Source organism: Poecilia formosa, unplaced genomic scaffold (genome assembly GCF_000485575.1).
Source record: "Poecilia formosa unplaced genomic scaffold, Poecilia_formosa-5.1.2 Scaffold69, whole genome shotgun sequence".
In the NCBI taxonomy this organism is placed as follows: Eukaryota; Metazoa; Chordata; class Actinopteri; order Cyprinodontiformes; family Poeciliidae; genus Poecilia; species Poecilia formosa.
This window is the reverse complement of record NW_006800008.1, coordinates 1720153-1737002: the sequence shown is the minus strand read 5'-3', so window position 1 is coordinate 1737002 and position 16850 is coordinate 1720153. Positions and strand designations below refer to the sequence as shown.

At 37.8% G+C, this 16850-nt stretch overlaps 1 protein-coding gene across 2 annotated transcripts in view; it reads right to left on the bottom strand.

The window, feature by feature from the left end:
- pawr (PRKC, apoptosis, WT1, regulator) overlaps positions 1 to 16850 on the bottom strand; it is a 52313-nt gene that overhangs the window by 18021 nt on the left and 17442 nt on the right. The window lies entirely within an intron of this gene.

Sequence of the window (16850 nt, the reverse complement as noted above, 5' to 3'; positions counted from 1 at the left end):
AAAATGCCAGCTCTTTTCCTCTTTAGCTGGTTTTATGCTTGCACTGTAGCTTTGCAATGTCCCTCAGAGGATCTGAAGGGGTGGCACGCGGGAAACCAGCAGTTTTGTCGGTGCAGAAAACTTTCCATCGAGGCAAAAATCGGGGTGGGAGAAAAATGTACAAACATGGCAACAAATCTTCACTCCCGTTTTTCTCATATGGTGTTTTCCACCCTCTCATTACCTTGGATACCATCAAATACATGTGGTAATGATATAGTCCTAAAAGAACAGCCATCAAGCAGTCTCATCGATCATTTCTGGCATGTTAAGAACACCCGATGGTTTCCAAACCAAAATCTTTGAATCCTGTTTTGCCAGTCATGTACAGGGCTTCTGTTAACAACTGAAAAGGAAACATCTCTGTTTCACTTTGCATTAAATAGTTCAATACCGGTTATTCCTATTGCTAAATCAGAATGTGTCTGTGATCAGACTTGTTTATGTACTGCATGTTTTCCCCATTGAACATTTCTACAAGAGTCCCTTAAAAACACCGTTAAGATCTGATCAACTTTTTCCTCATTTTAATGCATGTATGGTTATCATTTGTTTCAATGAAGGAATTAGTGCAGAAACAGCATCACCAAAACCAAACCAGACAGGTCTGAGATAAAGCTGTGGGGAGGTTCAAAGTTTATGAAAACACTTGCAGGACACTGTCTGCTAGTCTGCTATTTTTTAAATAAGGATGGGAGCCTTTAATGGTTCTGACATAAAACGCCACCAATATGTGGGAAACAGGAACTTTTGAGGTTACCAAAAATAATTACGTTAAACAGAAGTCTGCTTGTGTCAACACAAAGTGAACTGCTCAGTGACCAACCACTCCGCTATGCACAAACTTCCCTGAAATGTTGAATCGGGGACCTCAACGTTTGTTTTGGATAGAAAGGCAGCTCTCTTTTTTCACCCTGTAGGATTCAAAATTGCTTTGCATTTCCATCTATTCCAAATAAAGGGAAGAGAAATCTGCGCGTGCATCCATATAAGGGAATCTTCTGCTCCTGAGCTCATCATAATGTGTGCATTTTTCTGGTCACTTTTTCACCCTGGACAGCTGAAATAAGCAGTTTGGGTGCTGAGGGATGATTGTGCAATGCTTTGACTCAAAAGTCAAGCTAATATTAGATGTTACACACAATGATCTGACAGTTTTTATCTATTATTTACACATTCTGCACCAACTTCAAGTTTTACTGAAACAAACCAACATCTGATTTATATTTGAAATTCTGCAGAATGATCTTTTAATGATCTGAATGTTTGCATACTCAGTGAAACGGCTTAGATGCAGGTTTTTCCACAAATATGGTCAATCAAACTCCTGACTTAATTTAATTTTGTGAAGTTAGGTTCATGGAATCCAGCTGTGACTACTTGCATAAAATGAAAGCTCTTCCAATCAAAGCACTGCAGTTTACAAATTCCTGCACTGATGAATTGTGTAATAAATGACAAAAAGATATGCTGAAGTTCTGATAAATGTGTGCCTATCGTCATACCACTGACAGTTCCAGAAATGTTGCACTGAAAACTTGCTTCCTGTTTACAAAAGCATAGTGTGAGGGCGTTGAAGGAGTTTACATAAGCAGAACAAGGAAAACAGTCACCCCGCTTTGCTGCGATCTCCATACCCACGTCTGTCGCTCTGCACATGAAAAATTAAAGAAGCTACATCTGGAGCAGAACTTCACGGTCTGCTGGAATGTCTGTTGTGGTTGGAAACTCTTTGGGGAGGAAAATGATCAGTCCATTTTTTTTATTTTTCCCCGACGGTTCATCTGTGGCTGGCTGCAAAAATATATCAGACTTTTTCTACAGGACAGGAGGCTTTACCCTTATGCTCGGCATTTCAGTTAAAAATGACTGCATGACGGCAAAGGATGCAACTGATGATTGGCTGTCAAAAACTGAGCCTTTTTTTTTCAAACCCATCTGACTCGAGCACATACACCTCATACTAAAGGAGTGAAAAGATCCTCTTGCTCAATACCTTAAGGTCTTTTGATTTGCATATGAATATATAATAAAAATGTAAAATCTTCATGAAAAAGTCATTCAGGGGAACTGTTGTTGCATCTATGCAAACATAAAAAATGACATTCTTCAGGATGAATAAAAAATAACTTTGGGGTCTACTGACTGCAAATTCATAGACGATTTGCACGGATGTCAAGAGGAATTTTTGATCTCGTTAACATGTTCTCAAAGAGGCTAAATGGTGATTTCATTGGAAAAGTGACCTCCTGCTTCAACAGTCGCCCAGGATTTCATATGTGCAGGTTTTTCACTGTGCCAGTGTCTCGTCCACTTCATCTCAAAATTAATCTCTAAACAAGCCGTGGGCATCTTCAGTGGAAGTATGCTCATGCAGGGGATTTAACGACCGGTGTGCATTAATCACCCGTCACTCACTACAGCACAGAGACTTCATTAGGATGATCCATTAGGAAAGAGATAAACTCACAAGCTGATTAATCACGACTGCCAGCTTGGTCAGGTCCCAACACAGGGCAAAACGCCTCGGAGCTGACAGATAAGACGCTGGTACTACCAAGGTTAGTGTCACAGGTATTTCAAATCTGAATTTATCAGATAAGAAATTTGTGATTGACGGCTTCATGTAAATACGACATGTACAGCTGAAATCAGAACAAAACCCCAAAGATTTTGAAGGATTATTCGTAAAACATTTTCAGAGAGCAGTTTGCGGCTTTTGAAGATTTATTTATGAGTTCAGATGCACGATAATTTGGGCAGCAGAACATGAATTGAACATGTGGCACACAGTGTTTTTAATTGATGCTGCGAATCCAATTTGACTAGCAATAAATGAAATACTTCACTAAATAGTGGTACGTCCTTCTGCTTCAGGTCTGTTGCAAATACAGACCTCAGACAGAGAGCAGCATCCAGACAAGAAAAACTCCAGATTCTTAATTTGCATTCAACGTAATTTCAATAATTTGGGCAACTTTTTTATCTACACTTTTTTATTATTTAGGTGCACTAATACATTTTACTAAGATAAGTCATGTCACAGTTATTCAAAATTAATATTGTTGCTTTTAAAGCTTTTTGATAGTATTTTTAATAAGGTTAAAGCAGAGAGGATCCTTAATTTGCTGCAGCACTGATGTAAATATTCCATTCAATCTTGTCTCAGCTTTTTGGTCCTGCTTTGCACCCATAAAACCTAGTATTATTTGATGGGATGCCAATTAGCTCCCGGTTGTTAAAAAACAAAGAGCAAAAAAACGTGTTGCCATGGTTACACGTGAAAACTGTCAGAAAGCAAAAAAGAAAAAAAAAAAGTGTGAGCAGAAATCCTTCCAGCTGCACTAAATCTAAACTTAGTGGGAATAATTGCAATGCCTCAGCCAAAAAACAGCATAACAGAGGAACATCATGCCCAGGAACCCTAAATATTAAAGTCAGTTAATGCCACATCCACATCCCTGTAATATCTTTTGAAATAAGGAATATTTAAGTGCAGCTCTAGATAAATGAGGTAAAGGGTCTTTAAAAAGAAATCAAAACATAAAAAATGGACTCATCTGCTCTCAGTTAATCTCTACTCTCAAGAAGTTTCTTTAAATTTAGTATTCAGAGCAAATCTCTGCATGACCTCCATCTAACCAGTAAAATATTCAGAGATCAGAATCCCTTTCAAGTTCATTCTGAAAAATATTACATAATTCCCCCAAACAGGACACACTCTGAGCACTGAGGAAAATAAAAATAAAAGCTAAAACCTGCATCTGCACACTATATATATTTACTCTTGCACTATTCAGAGTATAAAACAGCTGGTTTCAGAATGGTTTGAAGTCAGATTTACATATATGGATTGTCTGTGAAGGTGTTCTTTGGGGATTGAGTTAAGTCAAACATGGTGCAAAACATTCAAAGGATCAAAGTCTGTTTTGGCTTCGAGGGCTGGACAGCTTTCTTCAAAAATGACCGTAACATAAGAGAAATTCTAACAGTTTGGCTTTGAACTTGAAAACTGTGTGACCCCTTAACCCCAAGTTAGGCACTAGTAACTTAATCAACACTGAACCAAACCATAAATAGAGTCAGAGCAAACAAAAAGCTTTAAGCAAATAAGCAGGAGAGTCTCTGGTTGCGATTGCTGACCCGGTGAGCAGCAGCATCAGCATTCCTCTGGATGTGTCAGAGTGAACCAAAGGCCTGAGGGCAGACCAGCTGGGCTCAGCAGAGCCGGGCAGAGATCTTCGACTGTCTGCATGAGCTTTAATGCCTCTGTGGGAAAACGCTCTCTGTATGCTTAGACGTTTGCCAAACTTCTTCTGTGGTCTAATAACCTCAGCGATGGCTTGGAGCGTCGACTGGGGTTGTAAGGAGCCTCAGTGTGCAATTAATATCTCTCTGTCTCTATCCATCCGTCTGTATCTGTAGGTTAGCATTTGCAGCTTCTCTTGTTACCCTGCATAAATGGGAGTTAACAATCCCAATCCACAGCCCTCCGCAGACAACCACATGGCCCTCCGTCGACCCCTCTGCTTCGTCATGTGGAACGAGGCAAGAGCTTTTACAGCAGAGAGGTTCAAAAGCACAAGCCTCCTGCAAAGTTTTCAGTTTCTGCATGGATGTTTCACAAACGGGAATCTTCAGACTTCCTCATCTGGTGAGAAGCACCCAGAGCTGACCAAAGTTGTTCTTGTGGTTTCCACATCGCCGCTGTAGTTGTGGTGTGATTTAAGAGCATGATATCCAGCACTGTGGTGACGAAGGATTTCTCCCAGCTGTAAAACATCTATTCCTCGTGGTTTACAACAGAGACGTGTATAAAACTAGCAAAGAACCTCAAATGACCCTCGTCTTGGCTTGCAGCATGCCGACTACAGTCCTGACTGTCAAATCTGAAATCCAGAAGAACTATAAAACTATTAAATTATTTTTTGTGCAACAGTTTTCAATTAGCACAGTTAGCGCTGTATGATTGAAACCAAAGTGTGTTCATCATGACCTACTGTAAGGAAGTATACTACTGAGATTTCAATAAATACTACAAGAGATTTCCTTGTTATTTTTGTTTGATCAGGGTTGTAATTTGTCATCTTTTGTTAAAAGTATTGACCCAAACTGGAATAATAACCAGAATAATGTTAATTGGGTGAAAAAGGTTTCAGAAATAAATGTATAATTCTCTAATATTTAAGCCTTCCTACAACTATTTGTTAATAGCTACAGAGTGGCAGTAATAACAGGTTTGTTTATGGTATTAAAAGTCATTATAAACTAATGAAGGGTTACAACAACCTGTATTAATCCACAATTTAACCTTTTATTAACTCTACATGGTTGGTCGTCATCTGGACATTAAATAACTAGTGGTTCATAGAAATTGGTCGTTTTACCAAAAATCTACAACTATGGTCAGGAAAAACACAAACTCCAGGAAGGCTAAACAAACTCCATTTACTCAACTGTAGAACCACAGACATCCCAGATTCCTTGTGTTATGAACGGTTTACCTCAGGTATAAACATCATTATCTCGGGAAATGGAAAGCAAGTGTGCCCTGCTGTGTTGTTGTCCTTCTCTTGGGTATTTGCACGAGCCTCTGACACAAAACATTGCTGGCCTGCATTGGCGTGGAAGAAAGACAACACCATACAAACATTACAAGACACGCAAGAATTTTGCTTTTTAAAACTGCAAAGCAATTTTCCTCAACTTTGAATCTAAGTAACATTTTAACAGAGATTCTGCGTGTTTTTTCTATAATCAAACTCTCAGTACACTTTCATCCTTATTTATCACTTGCAAAATTAGTATATTGTCAGTTGTAGCAAGAAGCTGCAAGTAAATATTCAATGGAAGGATTCATATGTCGTCGATTTTCTTCATAAAAGTCAAGGTCAATAAACTTTCTGCTTGATAAATGTTCATTCATCCTGACGAGGCCTTAAATAAAAAGGATCACTTATGTACATGGGATTACACTGCAATTTATCTTTCTCATGCGAGCTAAGAGTTTTTCCATCTGCATGTCCTCACCACAGACCAAACCAACTGCAACCCAAGAGAGACTGGTTTTGTAGGCTGCTGGAGCGTTCACGCCAGTAATCCAGTTTCTGCAAACCAGCAGTAATAACAGGCTGCTTTCCGTGTGCTGGCCTGAGAAAGCAGAACAGAAGTGGTCCTGCTTTTTGTCCAATTCCTAATCTCATTTTTGCCCATGTGCTGGCATCTGTACTTCTTCCTTCCTGAACTGATATTTTCTGAACACTGTGCAGCAAGTATAAATGCATATTTTCTCCCAAAGCTGCAGAATAATGATTATGGCAGCAGCATTATTTTTTACAGTGCAAGCATATTTTGGTGGAGTTTATAATAAACCTCTTTTTATGTTTCACACCCCCACAAGAGTTATTTGGACAAAACAAGACAATAATAATTCAGGATCTTGTTGCTCTGAAAGTTCAACATTTGACATTTACAGTGTGCTCCTTTCAAATCATGACTTTGTCTTGGAAAATACACTCAGGAATGAATCAAGAGCTAAAAATTTGTAAAGATTTTATTTTTTTGCCTCATGGGACAAGTATCTTAATATTCCATATTCAGAAAAGTACTTTAAATCCAAGGTTTTCAGAGGAGATCGTGCACAGCCACGTGAATTTCTCTGCTTTAGTCGGATACTTAATCAGAACTCTGCACAGAGACCCCTGACCTAAAGCTGTGTTCAAAGGCCTCAACCTTTCCACAGACTTCCTATTTGGAATGTTTTAAATCTCATCACCAGTGCAGAACCCGCACCTGCAACTCAACACAAAACATCTGGTTCTTGGACTTTGCCATCTAAGCTCCCTGAGAGGTCCTCTTTACAAGATGGCTGAAAGAAGCCACATGGAAACACAATGAATACCACAGAGACAAATCTTAACCAGCACTGGAAGTTCTGTCACATTAGGAGCAGAAATCCATCGACGCCCTCTACCGTGCCAAGCAAACCTAATACTACTGTAAACTTTTCACATTTCATTAGGTTACAACCACAAACAATGTATTTCATTGGAGTTTTATTTGATAGATCAAGACAAAGTAACGCATAATTGTCGTGTAGAAAGAAAATGTCAAAATTTTGCCGTCCTCGCCAAGGGTTTTTGAAACCTTTAACACGTTTGCCTTGTTTTCAGCTTCCTCCATCTTAGCCTTCTTGTTCCTGCTGAAGGAAATCTTCCTAAAGTATCATGATGTTACCTTGTTTCACTGTTGGGAGAAGTTGTCACAATAGGGAACAAAATGAGTTAGTTTTCTTCCAGAGAATGTACTTCCACATGTTTGCTACTTGACGTCTTTGGTTTTCTTTCAACTGTTGCCAATATTTTAACCTGGGTGACTTTGATAACTTTCGGCTACTTCTCAGATTAACACTCTCCTTGCCTGGTCTGTTAGTTCTGGTGGACAGTCATATATTGGTAGTTTATTTTTATATAATGTATTCTAACAGTGTCTTCATAACTTGTTACTTAATCCAAATATGTCTAACTTTATCCTTGGTATTTACCATGTGGTTTGTTCATAAATATTCTCTAACAAACATCTGAGGCCAACAAAAATCAGCTGTATTTCTAGTGAAATAGAAACGTGTAAACAGCGTCTTTTCACTTTACAATTAAACCTGCATTTTGGTTAATCTATCACATAAAATTCCAATACAGAAGGTTTAAATCCATTGTTGTAATGTGACAAAACGTACAAAAATATTCTTGCACAGCCAAATAGCACTCAGCATTTGTGTTTCTGCACGGCCATCGCATCTCTTGGCTGCTGAAATGTGGTTTTCTTGGCTCTGCAGGTCATTTTCATTCAAAGCTCCAACAACTCAGGGACTAATCAGGTTCCAGAGACCCATCAAAAGAACCACAGACATGATGGATCCGGAATGAAGCCAGGTTTGCTGAATCCAGTGAGTTATGCATGCATGGCAGCAGGACCGACGGTCCAAATTATTTTCACACAGTCCAACTGTAGGGTTTGAAAAAATGGTTCGAGAGGCACAGCGCAGCCAGAAACTACTCAAAGAGCAAAGCAAAATGGAACCCTGAATTGTTGCAAGTAATTCAACTTATTATTAGTTGCCTAAAAACAAAACATTTTAGCTCTTAATAATATGCAATTTATATTAAACCAGTTATATAACCTTTTCTGAAACATCACACTGCTGGAAATTTGTAGCCACTTTTTTGAAAGCTTTACAGGTTTTCCAAGAGTTTTTATTTAACCCGTGCAGTGAAAGTGGAAATGCTTAAAACGTTCAGAGGCGTCACTAGTTTGCACTTCTTTAGAACAAGATCACAGAAGCCTGCGAGTAAAAAAAAGGCCCGTTTCTGCTGAGTGGGAGCCCACCAAGATAAAAGCAGAACAAGAACCAACGAGTCAAACTCGCCCTCCGTTTGAGTCTGTAATTTTGGAGAGTGACTGCAGGGCTGCTGGTGAGCAGTGACAGCCTCAGGGCACCTGGTGGCAGTACTCAGCCAGAGGAACACCTGGTTATAAAAGGTTCGACGGCTGTTACGCATCTCCTGGAGTCTTCTGAAAACCTGTTCTGAATGGTCAGGTGTTGGTTTTCCTCTGCTAACGTTCCTGTTTCTATTTGCAGTCGAATGCCACACAGTGATACCAATGGTCAATCGCAATGAGCCAACAGCCACGTTACCCTTCTGGGAAAATAACTTTTATAATGTTTTACTCTCCAGATGATCCCTTGCATGCAAACCGGAATCCAAGCAGAAGAAATAAATAACTTTGCTGACTAGATTTCATAAGCAGATTTAATTCGGTACTCATTTAAGACATATAAATACATATGCTTGGTTGATGTAGATTCTGTTTCTACTAAAACAGAGGCAGAATAAATGTTTTTTAAGAAATAAATTGCCTTCTTTGTCTTGTTGGTTCCAGATGATACCGTAGCTCCTCCCAGTATTACATGTGTTTTATTCAAAGGGAAAAAAAGAAATAATATCTTTTACAGTCATGGTTAATATCCGAATCTCTTCCACTAACATGGAGTCGTTTTAATTTATTAGAAACTAGGAGGCAGAGGTTCATGGTGAGCTCCATCTTCAAGCTGCAAAAAATATTACATATTTATATATAACTGGAATAACAAAAGAACGACCACAGAAAAGTAAGTTGTATGCACATTTTGGGTTCTCTGTGCGTGTGTGTGTGTGTGCGCCAACACCAGGAGTCTCCAATCTTAAATTTCACTGAAATCCATGATTTATACTCTAAAGAATCCTTTGTGACTCAGAACTTCACTGCACTATTTTTACAGGTTTCCTACAGCATTGAAACTTCATTCCTTGCAGTATCAGTGCTGCAGGGAACACATTGGAGGTTTTGTCTATACAAAACCCAGAAGAAGATTGAAATACTAGAAATATAACTTGCAAGTTAAATAGCTGAAATGCAGTTTTAGGTTGGCTTGCTGTGACATTTTAGTGGTTATGCATCCAAACTTTGCTAGCCAATAATACAGATGACGGGTTTATTTGACTCTTACTGCGTTTGTAACCTCACTAGAACTAGATCTCATTACCAGAGATGATAAATGTCAGATAAAGCAGTGGACACAGTTGATTAATGGAAAAGAAAATTGGATGGAAATTGTGCAGCGCCGTATTTACTTAATATTGTGCCGGGAGAGGAACTAAACAAGGCAAGTTCTCCACTTTCTCTGAGCTCATAGAGAGCATGGAGCAAACACAATATAAGGCCATAAATGCTGTTACTTCTGGTTGAATGGTATGATTCATCCTGAATTGCTGCGATTTTCTTTTATAAATACAAACTCGGTTCCATCCCACGATATCCCTTAGTCATCTTGTAATTTAGTGAGATAACTAGCTGCAAATGGATTTGAACTTACTGAACACTTCTGTGTTGCACTTCTGTTTAGAAGGTAGGATTTTTGCAATAATAGTCCAGAAATTCAAACTCTATCATGATTTTCAGTAGTCAGTGCCCAGGCTGCATGTTCCATAAGCTATAAGGTAAGATAAATGGTAACGGCTTGTACTTGTATTGCACTTTGAACCCCAAAGCACATTCAAAATATTATTTCTACTGCTTAAAGTTCTTTTAAGGGAGAGAAAGTTTGTATATTTATGAAGCGTAGAGTTGGTAAGCGCCGTCGCTCCCCCACCTGTTGCTGTGTACTGCTGAGAAAAAGCTATTTTGGCTGCGTGGAAATATTTCTAGTCATAACAAGATTAAAATGCATAAACAAAAGGATATGCTAGAGACTTCTGTAAAGGTGAGGTTTTTAATTTATTACTATTTTTAATAGTTTGATGGTGGTATTTTTTGCTACAGCAATCACACTGTTACAATTTAAAACTATTTTCACAACAATTTTAAAATACCGCAGTATTTTCAATTTTGAAATCATCATCTGTAAATACATTGTACCACCTTCTTCTGGGAATATTTGTTAGCCTGAGCACAGCACACAACTTAAATTGGGTTTAAACTCTTGAGCAATGCTGAAAACTCAGTTTTAAAAGTAGAAATTTCATACTTCTTCCAGTGCTGACCTGTTAATCTCTTTTTGGTTGAAAGCACATCAAAGTGGGCTTCCAAAACTAGCTCAAAAAGAGCAACAGTTAAGCTATAAAGAGAAAATTCAACAGGTTGAGATTGGCAGGAATGAGGAACAATGCCAAATTCTTTGCTCAATTAAGTCTTTTGCTTTTGAGCTCGTCTGCTGCACAGGGATTGAAGACATAAATATAAGTGATCTGTAAATCTTTGGCCAACGATGTTTTTTATTTGTGGTTGGAAAGTTTGATTCTTGCTGACTTAATGTCATCTGAAATGCAAATCAACCACATCTCTTCATGATATCCTGAAGGGATCATGAGAGAGCACAGCCAGTGCAGCTCAAGGTTTCCATGACCCATCAAATAAAACAGTTTACATCTGCCAGCACCATGTAAATATGTACTTATCTTCATATTCAACCACCACTCTCCTTTTTTTAGCCACGTAATAAAACCTCATTACTCCAATATGCCAAAATGGTTGAAATGTATTTGTTTTTAGTTCGTAAGAAGCTATAAAAAGCTTTAAAATACCAGAAAGAACAAATATTTTTGTTCCCCTGACATGTAAAACCGACCTTGAAATTGCATCTATTGCTCAGGAAAATTATATTTGTCACTACAATTATTGAGCTTTTTTCAGTAATGCATCCTCATCTTAGGAATTTCCTGGAACATTTTGATACTTATTATGTGGAACCAAAACAGTGACGAATACTGGAATATGTAAGGGTCACAAACACTTCAAAATAACTGAATTGGTTGTGTATTATTAAATGCATCAAGCCAAAAATTTAAATGAGATCATTGGCCTTTCAAAAAAAAGTTAAAAAGTTTAGTTTTGCCATAGTGATTACTGCAAACTTTTGCAGGTTCCACCTAAGAAATAGACATAAGCCTGAATAAGGAATTCATTTGGCCAAAGGTCTTTCTTTTACATGGTATAATTTTTACAAAAGTTTGGTTCCAGAGTCGTGAGAAATTTTTTCCTACTGCTACTCTGGGCAAACCTAAAGCTCTGAATGGCAAACTCTCTTTTGAGTTTGACGGTTTAGGATCAATCGGATACAAACACATTCACCATTCGTTCAAAATGCACAAAAGACATGTTTTGTATGCATCTCTAAATCTAACTGAAGCAGCTTTGGATGCCGCTGCTCTGATCCAGATGTAACAGTTTGCTAGCTGTAATGGATAATATCCTGAATGCAGCAAAGGAAGGCCAAAACTAAAACCTGTTTGACATTAAACCCAATGAAATGCAGCTACTGAAACAAGCCAAATTTAAAGTGCACCTCATCAGGTATTTGGCTCAGATTTGAGCTTCGTATTGCATGACAGTCGATCCCATCAAGGCAGCCCCTCCAAACAAACGGAGCGAGTACCACCTACCTACCGCACAGCACAGCTGGAGAGAGCCAGCTACGACTGACACGGTAAAACAGTAAGCGCAACACAAAGGCAACACTTCTATTTAAAGCCAGCATCTGCCATCCTATCCTCTGTGCAACACCGTTCGTCAGATATCACTCCTGTTCATGATGCATTACTTCTTCTGCAGAGAAAAGGACCAATCCAGATGGAAGAGAGAACCGGCAGGAGGCAGAAACAGCAGAAGACGTTGTGGCTTCTGACAGCATCCATTTTAAATGGCTCTATAAACAATGTTATGACAGCCAAACCATTTGGTACAATTTAAGACCAAAGGCATCCATTGTTTACACTTGTCAGCGCCCTTCTTTGCCGCGATAATTACAGAGAGATCACAGACTTGACACCATAAAAGTGGGATGTCAACATCAGCCAGAGGCAGATGCTCCGTCTGGGGCCGACTTGAGCCAAGTGGGGACATGGGACAGTAACCAGATGTTATTCAACAGATGGGATGTTGATCTCAGACTGCAAACCTTTGTAACCAATAAAGACAGCTAAAGAGTGCTATACATCTTAAACTGTAGTGAGATTAATGACGGTAGTCGTGTAGCGCTGGAATAAACTGAGGAACTTTAGAAAGAGATGCAATAACTGACATGAGGGTCCAAATGTACAAAGTAAGACAATTTAGGTACAAAGATCTAAAATTAAGAGAGGGGATGGGGATTTATAATAATCCATTGTTAAAGCAACAAATTTGATTTAGACTAACAACAAATTAAAACACATTTGACATGCAGGTTAAACTAAATTAAAAAGATAAAGAAAGTAAGGAAATTATATTTTATTTTAATGAAGATTGTAGGATGTCTAATAATTAAATCATGGAGAAACATTTTATTTTTCTCCCAAGAGACTTTATTTTATCCTGTTAAAAAAAAAAGCCTGGTTCTGGAGGAAAATCTGATTCTAGATTTAGTCAAGACTCCTTGGAAAGCAACAGGTTAGCCACTAATCACTTCATTAAAAAAATTATTATAAAAACAATCCAGGACACTCAATCCTGTCTGCAAACAGAAGGAACCTCTACGGGATTTGATCAAAAAGAAAAATAGAAAATATTTCTCTTCCTTCAACTTCTTCAGCTATCTAAAACTTGTTATTCCTACTTGTGTTAATCCGTCACTTAAAACCACAATACAATATACTGAAATTTGTGGAAAAATGGAGAAAAAGTAGAAGAGGTTTCAAAAATTTTAGTAACAAAAAATGTTTACTAAAATTTTTGTTACTAAAAAATTTTAGTAAATTTTTTAGTAAATTTGTTAAATTTAGTATCTTTAGACTTTAGATGGAAGATCTAAAGTCTTCCATCTAGACTTTAGATGGAAGGGTAATTGGTGTGAAAAAGTCTGAACAGTGAGCAGCGAGCCTGGATCCAGTATCAGAGGAATTTCAATGAAGTGCAAGTTGATCCCCAGAGCCTCGGCAGCGGGACATTCATCAAGTTTCTGGGAGTTTGCTTTGGCAGGTTACACCACATTTTCTCTTGAGTCGCCTCTTCTTGCCAGCACAGAGGAGTAAGCAGACGCTTGGGAAAATAACTCCTTTTCTTTTTACGAAGCTGCCGAACATGAAAAATTTCATCTGGTGGGATTATTGAACCTATGCGGCCACTGACTGCTCCGGCCAAACCAGACCTGCAATCCAATCCCACATGTACATATAAGTGGAGTGAAGGAACCTCAAGCAAAAAACAAAAACAGTAATCCAGAGACATTGTCTCAACTTTGCAATAAAAGAATCACAGAGATCGTCATGACATGACTGGTTCCTGGAGAGAGCTGCTGTTCAAATAGGAGAGATATTATCCATACAGCAAACAGACAGGCAGACACATCCAACTGGCAGGTAGAGTCTTATCTGACTTCAACAGGCATATTTCAAAACACAAGACAAAAGAAGCAGCAGAGAAGATGAAAGAATTACTCATCTGGTGAGGCGGCGAGTTTCCTCTGCACGCCTCCCATCAGACGGAGAACAAACAGGATGTTTTTCCAACACTGGAATCTCACCAAATCTTCTTTTTCTTACATAAATAAGTGTAAGTAGTTTAATAAATGCTCTGATAAAATGCTCTGAATATTTCAAAGTTGGAAAAAAAAGAAACCACCTTACTACTGTATGGTAATTCTACAAAAAGTATTTTTAGGTTTGAATTTAAAATCTAATTCATTCATTCTGTCTGGAGTCAGTTGCTTCATCCTCTTATTCAAAGTCTCGTCTTCGTCTGTGGATTTTCTTACCGTTATCAGCAATAATATTTACATAAGGTTTAACTCTGAGGTCAAGCACTTTGAGAGCTGCTGCAGAAACTCCACCAATCAGGATGCAGAAACGTTGCAATCATGACGATGATTCTCTAAAAATATCTGGGTGCTAGACATAAATCAGGGTAACAATTTACTAATCTAGTCACATTTTGCAGGACATTTAACATTGATGAAACACCTCTCGGATTATGTTGAGATTAAAGTTTACAAAGCAGGACTACAGGGAAGAGAGAGGAGTTTGTCTCATACTCCCACAACACAGCAACAGATTTGACAAATATGTAAAGAACGTTTCTTATATTCCATTTGCTTGCTTGCTTCCAATCTGTGTCATATAATTATACAATTTGACTGCTTTTATTATTTTATACAGGCTGTAAGCTATAATAAAATTTACCCTGAAACAGGAAGTGATACTACATGTCACATGGAAAAGAAAGGCAAACAGATCTTTAAGTAAACGAACATTTAACTGGCACTGAACTCGACTCCACCCCTTGGTTTCTATGGGAGAATATCACCCATAAGCTCCTTGCAAAGCTTAGAAGACAAGTGAGTTTGCTGTAGTGCATTTTTCTAAGTATTCCCTAAGTATATATAAAAAAAGTTATCTAGTCATTTCTTGCCAGGCCTAAAAAATAATTTTAAAAAATGCTAGTTTTCCAATTTTGAAAAGAAGAAACAGTCTGGGCTGAACCAGTTTCCTTTTTTAGAGCCAGGTTTGTATTGTTCAGAACAACCTCTGAAGAAAGACTCAACAAATTTCAACGTGGTAAAATGGATGGACTGACTATAATTGACAGTACAGCCTTATTACTCCTTTCCCTTTTCAATACCTATTTTAACTAAAAGTCGATTTCACAAGTCAGCACAAGATATTTGTAAGCGAGATTTGTTAGTGCCTTGTAACATCTAGAATCCTTTTTTATGCAGTAGGTTGAAGTTTTAATCAACTCACTATAGTGAGTCTAGTAAAAGTGAATTCTTAGTTACTCGACACCATCTGAGCTGCCACTTGATACGCTGGACGTGTTCTGGAAATCTATTGAATTTAAAACCACAGAAAGGCTGTGGTGCAACTTACCGACAAACTGCAGTTTGGTTTATTTTGACGCAGACACACAGCAGGAACTGAAAACTTCAAAACCCTGAAATCTGTATTGACGAGAGGGTGAAAATAAAGGAGTCTCACACAGAAACTGATGCATGTTAAATGACTGAAGGAGATATTTAAGCAGTCAACCTTTCCTTCCTAATGGGTTTCAGCTGAAGAAGCTGCATGTTTTCCCTCTAATTCACAGCATGTCACATCAGGAAGAGATAAAGTCTTCTGAGTTTGAAAAGATGAGAGACAAACAGCCCAATCAGTCATAATCAGCGACAAATGATTGAAATAATTTAGTTTCCATGCAAAAATATTCAAATTCACTGAATGATAAAAAAAAAAATCTGAATTAATTTGCAGTTTCGGTAAACTATACTACAGCCAGTACCAAGCTTTCTAATTTTACCTGATTTGGTGAAAATACTAAATTGCTGTAAAACAACAAAAAGCTGCAGAAACAAATATCAAATATGAGTAAAGGTGAAAATCCAGGATTCTTTCAAACAAAAAAAAGGTAAATAAATCAAAGTAATTTACTGAAAAAGTAATAAATCAAATTGATTATTTGGTTTCCAGCAAAAGATTTCTGAAGTTTCACATCATCTCAAAACTCTGCAGCCTGCTGCTTTCTTCTGATGGCATTTCATTTCTAAATAATCTACAAACCCTACAGGAGAGAAACAAGGCAAGACTAATGAAAAATGCACTCTGCTGCAGGCAAAGCCATCAAACCAAGTGGAGTCTGGTATTTATTTTATTTATTTATTTTTTATGAAAACAAGACTGGACCAGATGAGCAGTAAATGTTAACTGATGGAAAACAGCATTGCTGGAAATGGTAAGTTTAAGCTAAGAATAAATCTCCTTCCTTTAGGAGTCATGCAGATGGTTTTTCAACTGTACAGTAGTAGAGTTTATTTTCTTATAAATAAATCTAATAAAGTCACTAAGGAACATGGTGCTACTGTCTGCATACTTTAGGAGCACACAGGGGCTCCTGTAATGTTTTTTTTTTTTGCAACCCTGATGTATTTTATTGGGCTTTATCTCATGACCATCAATAGTGAAAGTGTGTCATGGTATAGGATGAATTCTCTATACGGCAGGTGGTCAGAAGTGATTGAAGACATGAAGCTTAAAGGAGAGTAAGAGAAAAAGATTCAACCACAGTCCAAACTAATTTCAAAACTCAGAATTTGAAGAATAACTTTAGAATTTACACCAAAGATAAAAGGCCAAAAAAGTAGTGTACAATTGTGACATGAAAGAAAAGTTACTGTAGTTTTTCAAATCGCCATCATACTGTGGTTTTATTTAAATCAGGCAGGAGATGGTCAGAGTTAAATAAGTGAAATGCGAGAACACGTCTTGGATTTAAAACCTGAACTGGTTCTTTTCCAGTACAATAATGAC